Consider the following 16,279-nt stretch of genomic DNA (forward strand, 5'->3'; position numbering starts at 1 on the left):
CCGAACTGACATGTGGATTTAACACACTTCCAGTGAAATCCTGATAGGATTTTTTTTTGTAGATCTTGGAAAGCTGACTCTAAAATGTATATGGTGAAGCAAAAGAGAACCGCCAAAACAATTTTGAAAAAGAAGAATGAAATTAAAGGGCGGGCACTGCCTGATTTTAAGACACCTTTTAAAGCTACAGTTATCAAAACACTGATAACTGGTGAAATCATAGACATGTTGACCAATGGAACCAGAGAGTCCGGAAATAGACCCACCAAAATATAGACAATAGACTTTTTAAAGACTTTATTTTTTTTAGAACAGTTTTAGGTTTACACCAAAATTGAGAAGGAATACAGAGATTTCCTATATACCTCTTGCCCTGCTCCCCCACCACACACACAACCTTCCCCATCATCAACCACCGACTGGGACAGCTTTTAACGAAGGATGAACCTACACTGGCACACCACGATCACCTAAATTCTACAGTTTACCTCACGATTCATTCTTGGTGTTGTATAGTCTACGGTTCAGACAAATATGTGATGACATGTATCCATCATTATAATATCATACAGAGTATTTTCACTGCCTTAAAATCCTCCCTGCTCTGCCTCTTCATCTCCCCAACCTCAATCCCCTGGCAACCACTGATCTTTTTACTGTCTGTAGGACTTTGCCTTTTCCAGAATATCATATTGTTGAAATCATACAGTAAACAGCCTTTTCGGATTGACTTCTCTCACTTAAGAATATGCATGTAAGATTTCCTCTATGTCTTTTCATGGCTAGATAGCTCATTTGTTTTCACTGAATAGTTTTCTGTTGTCTGGGTGTGCCCCGGCTTATTTATCCATTCACCTACTAAAGGACATGTTGTTTGCTTCCAGGTTTTGGCAATTATGAATAAAGCAGCATTAAACATTCAGTCACAGGTTTTTGTGTGGACATATGTTTTCATTTTTGGTCCTTTGTCAAAGACCAGCTGACTGTCTTTGTGCGGGTCTGTCTGGAGGCTTTATAGTCTGTTCCACTGATATCTTTGTCTGTTCTTTCACCGATACCACACTGTGTTGATTACTGTGACTTCGCAGCAAGTCTTAAAGTCAGGAAGTGTCAGTTCACCAACTTTGCTCTTCTCCTTCAGTACTGATTGTCTCTTCTGGGTCTTTTGCCTCTCCACATAAACTTTAGTTTGTCAATATCCACAAAATATCTTGCTGTGATTTTATTTGAGATTGCATTGAGTTGATACGTCAAGTTGGGAAGAACTGACAGCTTGACAATATTGACTCTTCATATCCATGAACCTGAAATATATTTCCATTTATTGAACTCTGACTTAATCCACCAGTTTTGCAGTTTTAATCACATTTTTTTACATATCTTATTAGATTTATAACTAGATACTCAGTTTTTCAGTGCCAATGTAAATGGTATTGTGTTTTTAATTTCAAATTCTACCTGTTAATAACTAGTATGTAAGAAAGCAATTGTAGCTTTTCTATAATCACTTATTAGTTCCAGGAGGATATTTTTCAATTAATTCTTTTGGATTTTCTGCATAGATTGTCACACCATCTGCAAAGACCTTTTTATTTCTTCCTTCTCACAATGTATACATTTTATTCCTTTTTCCTACTTTATTGCATTAACAAGGACATCCAGTCCAGTGTTGAAAGGGAGTGGTGAGAGGAGACCTCCTTGCCTAGTATGTGATCTTATTGGGAAAGTTTCAAGTTTCTCACTATCAAGTATTACGTTAGCCTTAGGGATTTTGTAGACGTTCTTAATCAGCTTGAGGAGGTTCCTCGCTACTCCTAGTTTACTGAGAATTTTTATCATGAAAGGGTATCGGATTTTGTCAAATGCTTTTATTGCGTCTATTGAATGATCATGTGATTTTTCTTTTTCAGCCTGTTGATATGTTGGGTTACATGTATGATTCTGCGTGCTGACCCAGCCTCGCATACCTGGGATAAATCCCACTTGGTTGTAGTGTATATTTTTATACTTTTTTCGATTCTATTTGCTAATATTTTGTTGAGAATTTTTGCTTCTATTTTTATAAAAGGTACTTCTCTGTAATTTTCTTTTCTTGCAATGTCTTCACCTGGTTTTGGTATTAGGATAATGCTGCTTCAGAATGAGTTAGGAAGTATTCCTTCTGCTTTATCCTCTGGAAAAGATTATAGAGGATTGGTATAATTTCCTCCTTTAAAGTTTCGTAGGATTTACCAGTGAACCCACCTGGGAAGTCAATTGATTTTTGACCAAGGTACAAAGGCAATTCAGTAGAGAAAGGATAGTCTTTCTATGTACAGTTGTACATTCACATGCAAAAGTATTAATTTCAATATATATCCCATACATTATACAAAAACTAACTCAATATAGATTACAGCTCTAAATATAAAGTACAAAATTATAAGGCTTTTAGAAAAAAAAAACACTGGAAAAATAATCACGACTTTAGGTTAGGCTGAACTTTCAGATAATACTCAAACAAGAGAGTTAAAGGCTAAGCCACAGGCTGAGGTAGGACACATGATGCACCATCGGAATGAGATGGTAAGAAAACAAGCAACTCAGTCAAGAAATGGGCAAAGAGTTCGAAACGGCACTTCATCAAAGAAAACATACAAATGGCAAATAAGCCCATGAAAGGATAAGCAACATCATTAGCCAGCAGAGAAATGCATATCAAACCCACAAACTATAAACCTATTAGAGTAGAGAAAAAAAAAAGAAAGAAAAATGTTGACAATACCAAGTGCTGTATAATACAAGGCACCCAGAACTCTTAGACGTTGCTGGTATAAGTGCAAAATAGCTTGGCCACTCTGGAAAGGTTGACAGTCTCTTATAAAGCTTAATATACACTTGCATATGAACCAGCCATCTTGCTTCTAGATTTTTCTCAAAAGAAAGGAAAACAGAAGTTCGCATTGAAACCTATATGCGGATATTTACAGCAGTTTTATTTCTAATCACTGAAAACTGAGACTGACACAAATTAACTTTCAGTGGGTGAACGGATGAACCAGATGAGGTCCATTCATGCAGTGGAATACTACTCGGCAATAAAAAAGAGTAAGTTATTGATACATCCAACATGGTTGAAAGTCAAAGGCATCACACTGGGTTGAAGAGGCAATTCTCCAAAAGTTACATATGACATGGTTCCATGGATACGGCATTCTCACAAAAGTTAAACTATAAGGATTAAGAACTTATCAGTAGGTGTGTGGAGGACCTGACTACTATGGGACAACAGGAGGAAATCTGGGGGTTGGGGAGAAGGTGATAGAACTGTCGTGTTATCCTGATTGAGGTGTTGGTTACATGACTTCGTATATGTGAAAACTCATAGACATACACTAATTGCCCCCCGGGTTTAACTTTGCTGTATGTTACTTTAAATATTTGCAAAATTAAAATTGGTAATAATAACAATAATATGCTTCACCTGTCATGCATGGATCCATCAATATCTTAAAGCCCAAACAAATGGAAGATGCTGTTATAAAAGTAAGCATCTTAGCCTCACCCTGGCTTGGCAAACCCCAATATTTAAGATGTCCAAGAAATTTTTCAGAAGCGAAGCCCCCTGATTCACCATAGTTAGGAATAGAATTTCTTGTGACTTGAATCCAACGGTGGTCTTGTGAACCTGGATCCACCAGAAACAGAGATGCCTCCGGGCGGCTGGACCTGCCCACTTGGTCTGCCTTAGAGGGGAGTGGGACACTTTTATGGGCTGAGTTGCTTCCCCCGAAATTCTGCCTCTTAAACCCAGAACCTCAGGATGTGACTGCATTTGGAGACAGAGTCTGTATAGTAGTAACGAAGTTAAAAAGAGGCCATTAGGGTGGGCCTTAATCCAATAAGACCCAAGTCCTTATAAAAATAAGAAATTAGGAGGCAGACACACACACACAGGAAGACCATGTGAAAACAGAGGGAGAGGATGGCCATCCACAAGCCAAGGAAAGAGACCTCAGGAATAAAAAAAACCCTGCTGACAGCCTGGTCTTGGCTTACAGCCACCAGAGTTTTGAGACAATAAATTTCTGTTATTTAAGCTGCCCAGCCAGTGGGATTTTGCGGCCGTAGCCCGAGTGAACACACTTAGGCATCTCCCAGTGGCCCACGAAGTCGCCAGCAGCCCCACACCTCCCACAGCCAAGGGACGCGAAGGGGTTAAGTAAAACATGGATTGTAAAATCAGATCAGGTCTCCACTGGCTGCTTAAAAGTTGCATCTTTTGCATGAATTTTTAATTTTAGGTGGCACCTTTGACTAGAAGTGACAGTGGAGCAGATCATTTGCGTAATTACCGCCACAATCACGGAGGAGAGCGCATCTCTCAAAAGCACGGAAAACACGAACTGGATTTGGTGCCGAACGAGGCTGGTGGTGCAGATGCCAGAGCCTCCGGGCTCCGTGGGAACCTCACCGTCTTGATAACAAGAGGGCATTTGCCTTCACCTGTTTTAGGGAAAATGCAGTATTCATTCTCAGGAAAAAGCAGCATTTGCTTCAGAAACATGTTTTGCTGGGATTAGAGAGAGAGAAGGAAAGCTCCAACTTGAAGGTGTCAGGTAACTGGAATTCAGACAATAGATGGAAGCGAATCACAGCTGTGGTTCACGGGTCTGCACTTCCTGGGGAAGTGGTGGTGTCCTCTGCAGTCGCAAGATGCTGGGTTTGGCTTGCTTCCCTCAGACAGGAGATCCAAGGCATGTTAGTGACTCCAGGCAGAGCAGTTAAGCTGGCAATCTGTCCGTGCAGGAGAGGCCGGGTAAAAAGCTCTTAAGTGACCCCGTTTAGAAGGTGCAGGAGTCGAACCGTTTGTCAATTTCCAGAGCTGAATGCAGCCTGGGAAAGGAGCAGCCAGGAAAGCGGAGGGGGAGCTGGGCAGGCACACCGCGGGGTGCGGGCTGAGGGCACGGCGTCCCCCGCTCCTCAGACCGGGGGTATAGACCTGTCTCCAACTTCAACCACTCTAGAGATAGAGGAGAAGTGTCTGCTGAGGATTTTTAGGATACGGATAACAGCACTGAAAGGGGCCTATTCCTGGAACACTGTTCCTGTTGACTAGCTAAAGTTTAAGAGCAAATGTGATTGCCTGTGGGCCCATCACAGCTAGTTAGCCTCAGGGAAACAAAGCACAGCCCTTGAAAATTAGAGACGAGCTCCTTCACCCTCGGAAGCATCGATCGCCTGTTGTCTACGCTGTTACTCTCAACATTCCACAGCCTCCTGTCACCCCGTGCGTCCATGCTGTCACCAGGGAACCTGTCAACGCTACTTGTGACAGTGCTGTTTTGGAGGGAAAAATTATTCAACAGGTGGAATTACCTAGAGGTCTCCTTTGCCAGATTTTGATGGCCATAACCTAAATTCAATTTCAAATTGGAAGGCTTAGGGATTGTAATTCAGATCTTGCCTTGCACGCCCTAAACGCTGTTACTTAGGATGGAGGCGGCCATTTTCAAGGTCTGGGAGGACTGATGTGGGACGGTGACCTGGGTACCAAGTTCCTGGTGGAGATGAGCTCTCCTCCCAGGCCACAGGCAAGGAGGTCACTTGGGCCAGTAGATTGTCTGTTTGTGAAGGACCATCCTGCAAACAAAGTGCCAAGTGCCTGGGGGTTTTCTTCCTACCGGCATATTTAGTTCAAACCTTTCCCTGTGATTTTCCTGACTAACTACAACTCGAGTAGAAATGACAAACACCTTGCTGGCCTCTAGAAACAGACGTTTTGCTGGAGAACTCAAGGAGATGACAGCAGCATAGTCTTGGCGTCCTAAATAGGGTCTCCGGTAACTGGAAGGAGTCTCCCTGGGTGTGGAGGTTGCTGGCTTACTCAAATCCCACTTCCCCTTTGCAAAGAGTCCCTCAGGGCATGCCTCTTTAACCTAAAATATTCATTTAAAATGCACACATTGTGGTGGGAAGGAGAAACTCAAGGTTTAGGATGCGCTGGGTTCCAGCTTTGTGTGTGAGGATCAGGTGGAGGGACCAAAGCCCAGCATGGTCCAGGCTGTACCTCCAATCCCAGGAGCCGCTTCTCTCCAGGCTGCGATTTTCAGGCAGAATGGTTCAGGCAAAGAAGAGACTCTCCCCAGTGACGTCTCAAAGGGTACGAAAAGGAAAAATCCCCCAGATTGCAACTCCAGCCACACCAGCGGCCCAGCTGCAAGTTCTCCTGCGGGCAAGTGTGCTTCGTTCCCTTTACTTTTCTGCCTGGAGTTCAGCAGTTCACGGAGGGAAGAGCGCACGAGACAAGACGCTGCTCGGAGGGTTAAACGCCATTTCCTGATTCATCCAGGACGTCAGGGTCGCTGATCTGACGCCTGCCAGGGCTCTTCCTGGGAAGGGAGACCAAACATTTCACACAAAGGAAACAAAAGGCAGGTTCATGTGTTTAATAGGAAGGGAAACAGCCTGGGGCATTAGATACTCTGGGAAAAAAAAAAAATCAAGGTGCCACAGGACCGATTGTTAAAGATAAAATAATAGACAGGAAAACGGTATTCGCAATTACTTACGCTCTGTCCGTAGTCATTCACAAGGCGAGGGAAGTGATTGCTCCTCCAACAACAGATGTTTTTAAAGGGATCTTTTGGAAATGAGAGACGCTGACAGACGAGAGACGGCAAACTCCCGTCTCTAGGAAAGGGACTGGGGGGCTGACCAGCGAGGAGGCAGCACCTCTGACCCCGGTGGCAGGCAGAGTCCTCGAGGCATTAATAAGAGATGAGGTCACAAAACATCTGGAGAAATCAACCAGGCAGGCTGGCTGGTAAAGAGAGATGGCGCAGAAGGCGGGGCCGGCCCGGGCCCGGCCTTGTCCTGATCCTCTCGAGGCCCCTCCCCGGGCTGATCTGGGACAGGCCCGCTGAGTAAATTACTTCCCGGTCCAGGACTGTGCTGAGGGCAGTTTGCTAGTGATGGGAGGAAGCCCTTCCCCAGAAGGACGAGGAGGGGACGCTGGGCTCAGCCCAAAGCTTGGGCCGGAAGCACAGTAGCAGCTGGGCTTTGATAAAACCCACGTGACAGGGGCTCTCGGTCAGGGCTCGTCTCGTTTTGAGGGACAGAAACCCGAGTCAAACAACTCCTGCAAAACGCGACCGTGTTCGTTCACACGGCGGGGCGGGAACCTGGGGTTAGTCTCCTGGCTGAGGAAACTGCGGACCAGGGTCCCCGGGGCTGGGACAGAGGGCTCTAGGAAACCAGGCTTCCTCTCTCTTTCTTTCTCTCGCTTTCTCCCCCTCATAGCTGCTTTTCATCTCTTTTCGGTCTCCCTTTGGCTTCATTCTGCAGACAGACAGACAGACAGGCTACACACGTCAGCAAGGCAGCCCAGAAGAGCCTTGACCTCGCGTCCGCAGAGCCCGGCAGAGAGAGACATTCTCTCCCGCAGCGCGCAGGTGTCGGCTGCCCGTGGTCGCCCGCGGTCGCCCGTGGGCCCTTCTGGGTCACGTGTCCACTGTTGAGACCAAGCGCTTTCCTCAGACGGTGGGGCCCTGGGATTGTTGGTCCCCAGAGAGGTACCTGATCGAAGTGGGAGCAACCCTCGGAGTAAGGAAGGGGGCTGAGTGCCGGGCCGACACAGAGCAGTCCGTGTTCGCCACGGCGTTTACAGAGGGCCCGTGTCTCTTTCTGCAGATCCTGAAGGTGCGTCAAACAGTTTAAAGGACTGAGTGGGGTGGGGGCAGGAATGGAAGCAGGAAGACACTCAGGAAGGCTCAGCTGTGTTCCTGCCTTCAGTTCCCTACTCTTAGTTATGGCGTCCTCTGCCTTCAGAGGTCCTCTGCCTTTATGGCCCTAACCCGCTTAGGGCCATAAACGCTCCGACGGTCACTGTAGATTGCTGTCAGCACAAAACAAGTTCTTCCCAGGTGAACTTACAGTTTGCTTGGAGACTGGCTGGAGGGAACATCAGTGTGATGTCTGCATTTGTGGCTCCATGTGTGAGTCCTTCACACATGCAATCCGTCATCCATAGAGCCTTCCTCAGCACTGAGAGGTGGGCTGCTGCGTCACCCCAGTTCGCTGTTGGGCAAACATGGTACACACTGCACGGCACCTGAATTTGTGCACATGGGGGCGGGGCAACCTGGGTGCACACCCGCCACCCTGGAGCTGATGGACCACACAGCTGGCTTCACATCTGCCGTCACTGCAGGTCTGCGCTGAGGGGCACGAGGAATATATATATATATATATATATAATATATCCAGAGGGAACTCAAATTCGAAAAGACACCTGCCCCCCAAGTTCACAGCAGCACTATTTACAGTAGCCAAGACATGGAAGCAACCTCAATGTCCATCAAAAGAGGACTGGATAAAGAAGTTGTCATTTACACACACACACACGCACACACACACACACACACACACACACACAATGCAATATTTCTCAGCCATAAAAGAGAATGAAATAATGCCATTTGCAGCAACATGGATGGACCTAGAGATGATTATATTGAGTGAAGTAAGTCAGACAGAGAAAGACAAATAATATATAAATATCACTTATATGTGGAATCTAAAAAGAAATGATACAAATTCTATTTACAAGCCAAAAATAGACTTATGGACATAGAAAACAAATTATGGTTACCACAGGGGAAAGGATAGGGAGGGATAAATTAGGGTTTGGGGATTAACAGACACACGTTACTAAATATAACATAGATAAACAACAAGGACCTACTGTGCAGCACAGGGAACTCTATTCAATTCCCTGTAATAACATACAATGGAAAAGAATCTGAAAAGAAAAAAAATACATACATGTATGTACATATATAATTGAATCACTTTGCTGAACACCTGAAACTAACACTGTAGATCAACTACACTCCAATAAATTTTTTTTTAAAAAACCTTAAATTCAGTTATGTTGCCCTCCCACTAAAGCCTTCCACTGACCTTCCATTCCAGCTGAGACGTATCCAAACGCCCCCCATCCCCGCGGCCCCTCCCTGCCCACCGCTGTGATGGCGTGGCCGAGGCTCATCCCTCCTCCCGTCAGGCTTCAGCCTGTGCTTTTTCCTCTTTCACGTCTGGGCCTTTTCACGGCTTGTTATCTGCTCTGTCATCATAAGATGTTCTTCCCTGGGCTTCTGCGCACTGTTTCTTTGTCCTCATTGGGTTCTAGCTTGAGAGTCACATCCGTGGAGACCTCCCCTGACCCGCCGATCTAAAGTGCTCCCCCCGCCCCACCGAAGCGCCTGCATCGGTTTTGCCTCGTGATTCCCGTCTCCCCAGACTGGCTGGGAGCGAGCCGGGTCTTCGTCTCCTCTGACCTCCTCGCGGGGACAGTGGACGGCGTCAGTTACCCGTGGTGGAGCTACAGCTGGCTGAGTGACGGGGCCTGGCAGCTCACGGACGCCCAGCGCGGGTTCCTCCTGAAGAGCTGGGGCTCGCCGTCTCAGCAGCCGTGGTTTTGAGCATTAGCGAGTCACACGTGCGGCCAAAAGATGTCTGTCCTTCGGGCAGGTAAAGATTGGCATCCTTCCTTCTCTGAGGCTGGTGTGTGTGTCTCCTAGGTGGAGAACATGCCAGGCTGGCGCCTCAGGTGCACACTTGTGTTGTTTTTGTCACTTTGTAGGTAATAATGTTCCCCAAGAACTGGGAAGAATGCACTTTTTTTTTCTCTTACAACATTCATGACGCTCTCTAGACAGTGTTCTTATGACTACTTGTTTTTTTTTAATATCTTTAATAAATATCTCTGTAAAGATATTTTGTTTTATTACTCTTTTGGGGGGGGGGGTCGGCACTGGGGATTGAACCCAGAACCTTGTGCACGCTGAGCATGTGCTCTGTCATTGAGCTTTACCTCCCCTGCCCCCTTATCACTGTTTGTTGCATAATGAATGAGGATTAAGGGTTATTGTTCAGAGTAGATGGTCAATAAATTATTTTCACTGGGTAAATAATTAACTAACAGTATGACTAGATCACCTTCTTTGATTAACAGTAAAAACTCAGTGACATAAATTAAACACGAGAGAGAGAAGCCACAACAAAACCACACACGGTTTTCACCTTTTCCACCCACACAGTTAAACTTCCCGCATTGCAGACCGTCCGCAGAGGCGCCGCGAGGCTGCAGCAAGCACGCTGACGGCCGGGAGCTCCGGCGCGGGGGGAGCCTCCGGAGGGCGACGAGCAGCGCCCACAGGGCAAACAGGCTGGAGCCACCACGGCCAGCGGTTTCCACAAATCAGCCCAACAGACCAAATTTATCTTGTACGTAAGTTAAATTCAAACAGCAGGCTTTCCTCGCCTTTCTCATGCAAAAGCATCAGTCCGAGTGAGTTTATTTTCCTTCCTGTTTATTTCGAAGTTACGTAGACACAGCCACCGATGGAGACAGAATCGTGGTCACTAAGTTCACTTCCATGACCTGCTCACAAAGACCAGGCTGGTTCTCAACCGGAAACGCTCACACCCGCGCGTGCCCAGGCGTGCACACGCACCCACAGGCGTGCACGCGGGACCTGTTGCGCCGGCGTGGACGGGGAAGGCCCTGGCGGCATCAGCGCGCAGACCGCAATTAGGCCGGCGTGGAACTATTAATCACGCCGCACACCAGAAGGCTGGCGGGCGGGGGTCAAGGTCCCGCAAGTGAGGGTATTAGCCATGGATGTGACACGGGGTTGTTTTCCAACCTGCTCGTTCAAGAACTAATTGGTAGGTCAGGAAATTGCAGACACTCATCCGAACGAGCTCGGAAAGGAGCATGAGAAAAGGGCAAAGTTTCGGCACGAATGTAGGAATTCTCTGGCTTTAAATGCCATATTCTTTGTTGCTTGACATATTCACATTATCCCAGAGGCCATTTTAGTTGGTCTCCAGCTGTGAAAAAGACAACATCACATCTGTGGTGTCAGGTGGAGGCAAACACAACAGGAAAAAAATTAATTGAAAAATCTTGTTCAGATATTTTGTGAAGAAATTAATAATGCGCTTGCTTGGTGGAGAGATGGTCCATTTTGGTGTCATGTGAACATAGTCAATACGTATTTGAATTGCTTTTAGTTTGAATGCACTGATACTGCAAAGGAAACTCATAAAGATGGAAAAAAATAGAAGCCGTTCCCTGGCTTTACTTAAAGATAAATGCACTGGATTTATCAAGGTCTTTGTACCAAAATATCTGAACTGATCACAGTGGGTTTTGACTGCTGGTGCTGTGGTTGCATTTTAACTTAAGTGAAATAACTAACTTAAGTAAAATATATTCTGGCCAGCAGACGCTCTGCACATGAGCCAGGTGAGGATGGGCGAACTGGATCCCGGAATCTGGGTGCACATCCCATCTCTCTGCACCTACTGAACCCCACGCACAAATATGTGGCCCTTTGTTGCCTCAAACGTGGCTGATGTAGAGCAGTCAGAAGAGGCAGGCAGAGGATTCCCCTTGACACAATTAAAATAATCCATTTTGTCATGTGGGTATCACATCAATTACTATCACATTTTGTTAACGTGGCTCCGAGCCACTCGTAAGACACTATTTGCTAGTCTTTTAATTGTATCAGTAAAAACGAATTTCCTCCTGATATGGTAATTAAACTAAATATGTGATAATGCATTTGATTAGGGATGGGAAAACATAAGAGAAAATCAAAATGAAAGGACGCTGGGGAGCGCTTCCCCACGTGGTCCCTTCCCACCAGCTTCTTCTCCCCCGGAGATCCCCCGTCGTCTTGTTCTGAGTTTCTCACACTGTTGGGCCCAGAGGCTCAACTCGGGAGCTAGTTCACAAAGGCTCAGCTTCGTCCCCATGGTAGGATTCCCGTGATGCCCAGGGGGACACACTGAGAGAAACCCACCCTCGGACCTGTCCTGGGGCTACCGTGGGAGCGTGTGGGGACCCGGCTTCTCCATGCCCCCACTTGGAAGAACATCCCTGTTCTCTGTGTCCGGGGTTGGCCGCTTTAATGCCTCTCTGACTCCTGGGGTATAGGACACCCACTCCACGATGGACCACAGTGTTTGCCTTTCTCCGCACTGAACATAAAGCTTCTCCTCCTCCTGGGGGTCCGGTGGAGCAGCTCCAGCAGGTGGATGATTGTTTCCCTGCCGGCTCTGCTGCTGTCCAGGCAAGGCCCTTAGCTCTCCTGAGACCCCCCATGGCTGTCCGCAGTCTGGAGAGAACTGTTCTCAACCCTCAGGGCTGCTGAGCACATGAAATGCTGGGAGGCTGGAGGAGCAGGCTGCAAAGCCACGCACAAAACGGCACAAGGCTGCTCCGTTCCCCGTCTCTCTGATGATACATACTCTGGCTTGGTTTCGTTTCAAGTTTCTGGGATTAAGTAACCACCGATCCTATTCACCATTAAGCTAATAAGTATTCACATCTCTCTGTAGCGTTAATGTGAACTGGGGACCAGACTCCTGAACGGTACCTCCTTACTGAAGACAAGCTGCTGAAGCCGTACAGAGGCTCAGGAACAAGGACTCAATTCGTCCTTGTCCTGAAGGGGGGCGGCGTGGGCACACTCAGTGCAGGGACTCCTTGGCATCTTCTCAAATGCTCGAGAATTCAATCAGTATTTAGGGAGTGTGTCATGTGCACTCAGCCAAGCAGGATGTGCTGGAGAGAGAGCAGGGGGATAATGAACTTCAGGGCATCTGATGCGACGGGGTGTGAGCGAGCATCTGCAGGCTGGAAGGAGGTAGCTGTGCCCGAGGATTTTCTGCGGCACCTTAGCTGGGCTCGAGACAAAGCCCCAGCTACGTGGAAGAAGCCACCTCCTGGAGGCTGCAGAATCGATCGGATGAAATAGCTGGCGTCATAAAAAGGCATCGAGCCAGAGGAAGGCTGCAGTACAACGGCGCCTTTATGGAAGTGCATGTGACAACCACATGAATATCAAATGAATTCATTATGATCACTGCTATTTCCATGAATACCAAATGAATGTGTAATGACAGGACTCTTAAAGTGTTACCAATTTTTTAAAAAAAGATACTGGAAATAATGGGAAAATTAATCTCATTATTTGCGAGAGAAGGAATATTTTAGAAAAAGTATTTGGAAATACTTCGATGGTTGGCAACCAGTAGTTTTCAGGCATTGCCGGCGCTCCTTTATCCTCCAGTCCCTGTCCCGGATCTATTTCAATTGCAAAGCGTTCTCAGCAAAGCCCCGGCAGAGGAAGTGCCCAAATCTGTTTTCTGAATGAGCACATGGTCCCTTATTTTGGGAATCTCACTGCTCTGAGGACTCTCGACATTAGGAAGTTTGTCCCACCCTGAAGGGAAGCCCCAACGAGACGTGAGAGCCACTGCCACCAAGGCCGCCATCCAAACACAGAGCTGGCGGTGACTTTCCCTGGTTCTGCAGGGCTGTCCCGCCTTAACTGAGCTCACAGTCACACCCTGGAACATGACTGTTGTTCCAGAAGTGGATTTCAGGGGCCCTGAGCTGCTCAGAACTCCTGCCAGGGCAGGAAAACACGCCTCCACGCTGGGCAGCCTGGTTGATCTGATGGAGAGACTGCTTTGGCTGATTGCGGGCACTCGGCAAAGGAGGGCACTCGTGGGGTTTCCGCCTGGCCCTCCCAGCTTCAGATTCCTCAATCTGAGCTGCGGGAAAAACACCACTCAACTCCTCAGGGCCATGAGGATAAAGGACAGTCCGTCTGTGCCCTCAGCCCCTGGCCCGGCACCGCAGATGGTCCAGGTAACTCACCACCTGGCCTGGCCCTGGAAAAACAGCCCAAGTCAATTGGTCCTAAAATAATCTTTCAATGGAAACAAAGTCGGGGGGCTTTGCTCCACTCTCCCGTCACTGCTTGGCTGATGACCACTTCTGTGGTCTTTTATGTCCACACCAGGGACAGGAGGTGCTGATTGGAGGGGTTGACCTGGCAGGTCCCATACCTGCTCTGAACACCCCAGAAGCAGGACCCATTGAGTCATTTGCAGGGCCCAGTGCAAACTGACGATGTGGCCCCTTTTAAAACATGATTAAGAATTTCGAGATGGCAACAGCAGAGTGATGTTCCTTTTTGCCCTGGGGCCCGGTGAGAGAAACCCCACGGGTCGTGCACCCATGAAGCTAGCCCTGCCCATCTCTCATAACCAGGGCCACACCCGGCCCACCTATCTGACCCGAGCACATCAGCCCGCCAGTGCCCGGGCACTCGGCTGGAACTCGCGTGGACTGAAGCCTGTAGCCAAACACTCGCTTCGAGGATCATTGTCTGTTTATAGGGACCTGGTTCCAGCCAAGTTCTTTTCTGAGAATGAACCATCAGTTCTCATGATCTTCACTAGCTGCTAAATAAACTTCCCCTGCTTTTAAGATAATTGCAGGAGAACATTAGTGAAGGAATAAAGTTCAATATATACTCAAGGAAAAAATCTAAATAAAAACTGAAAACCCAGAGCAATTAAAAAGATGCAAAATAATCCCTCAACAGCTCAGTTTGGAGAAACAAGCTTAAAAGTAAGTCCAGAGAGGCAGGAACATCTCACCTTCAATATCAGCTATGGATGGGCTTAAATTAAGCCAAAAATATAAGGAGAATATTTTAGCAACAGCCACCATGAGATATTTAATGAACGACACAGACTCTGATACAAAGCACATCCCAAAAAAGTACTTTACGTATACAGTTTTGAGATATTTAGAGCAAATCATAATATTAAAATACTAATCACATTATTGGCAATGCTAGCAAAAAATATGATTTTTGCATGTATGGGAATGTTTGGAAATTGGCCTAAATGTCTTTTGTTTGGCAACTTTAACTGTGAGATGAGAATTAGACAGAACTCTCTAGGGGAGAAAAAAAGCCAATGCCGTTTCAATTAAATTGTGGAAACATTGCTCAGGCGATGAGTCCACATGATCTCAGTTTTGGGGGATACAGTCAGTCAAAGCCAGTGTCTTTTTCTCTGGAACATAAATCAGTGAGGCAGGAGAGCCCACAGCCCCACCTCCCACGTCCAAGGAGAGAGGAGCTGGCCTCGGCCGCCCCTCTCAGGAGCATCTCTGAGCAGAGCGTTTCAGAGACACCTCCAGGCTGGGTGCCCGCTTCCCTGCTTCCAGGCCTGAGAGTGCAAGTCCCACTGAAGCCTCTGAGGGTCCCTAAGCGTCTAGCGGGCCTTCTAGATGATTCCAGAACAAGCTATGGGCAGTTCCATTCTGTACTGAGTATGCTTAACTTTGTTCTCAATTTCTGGAAAATGGAAGTACATGCAGAAGCCAATGCGTGTGGAGACGACGCATTTAGATTCCCAGGCGGCCTGGATTTCAGTTATCCCTGTGCCTCTCAAGTCCCTCATTGTTGGACTGTAAGCTTTTACTGTTATTGTTTTATTATTATCATCATCATCATCATCATTATCATTATCATTATTAAATGTGGTCCCTCTATGGTGTAGGAGAATTCTAATTGAATCAGAACCTTCAGTTAACCAGAACCACCACTCAGACCCCCACAAAAAAAAACATATTATAGGGACTGTTGGCTATAATGCCCAACTAAGTACTTGGAGGGTTATTGGCTATGCTTTGAATCTATTACTCGACACTGTCCTTAATCCTGACCCAGCAGGCCGGGCAGGGGTGGTCACATCCTGCCGGCCACCCCAGCTGCCACCTCTTCTTCACCCAGCACCAGGGACCCTCCTTCCAATGGGTTAACAAGGAGCTGCCTTGGCTGCTGTCACGGCAATAGCCCTACAGGGGCTGCCTCCAGCTCCCATCTCAAGTGGCTTCTTATTCACATTATATTAAATTAATATGCACATTATACCAATGAACATTTTATATTTCTTCAATTAAAATTCCCTACCCAAATATACTGCTTTAATTGCTGGGAACACCAGTGTTAAGTCAACATCTCTGTTCAACACGGGGCTCGATTTGTTTTTCTCTCATCACCCTAGAGCCACACTTCTGCACACGTCCTTCCGGAGTGAGAGCTGACCTGCAGGGGGCGCCAGACAATGGAACCGGTTGACGTCAGAAGTCACTGTCCTCAACTTGTGCCCTCTTTAGGTGGGGAGGGGGCTTAATAACCGGCAGCTGGTTGTCTTCAGAGAGAAAATGCAGAAACAGAAGTAACCAGGAATGCGAGAGCAGGACAGACAGACGGCGGAGGCATCTGACATGGCCAGACAGCAGGACAGCGCAGGCCCTCCTCCCCACACCCCGGCCCCTTTGCCGTCAGTCTCCTCCATGGTGCTGCCTTTGCTTCTGGGGAAGCCCATAGCCTCATCTCTACCCGACCAGCTC

The 16,279-nt window shown here is 47.1% G+C and overlaps 1 long non-coding RNA gene across 1 annotated transcript; it reads right to left on the minus strand.

Annotated features, from left to right (window-relative positions):
- Positions 1–282: 282 nt before the first annotated feature.
- Positions 283–6,809, minus strand: LOC116155981 (uncharacterized). Its single transcript, XR_004139857.2, has 2 exons — positions 6,552–6,809; positions 283–6,371 (listed from the first exon to the last, which is right to left on the minus strand). It is a non-coding gene; the product is annotated as an uncharacterized LOC116155981 (long non-coding RNA).
- Positions 6,810–16,279: the final 9,470 nt, after the last annotated feature.

Source organism: Camelus dromedarius, chromosome 8 (genome assembly GCF_036321535.1).
Source record: "Camelus dromedarius isolate mCamDro1 chromosome 8, mCamDro1.pat, whole genome shotgun sequence".
NCBI classification, from domain to species: Eukaryota; Metazoa; Chordata; class Mammalia; order Artiodactyla; family Camelidae; genus Camelus; species Camelus dromedarius.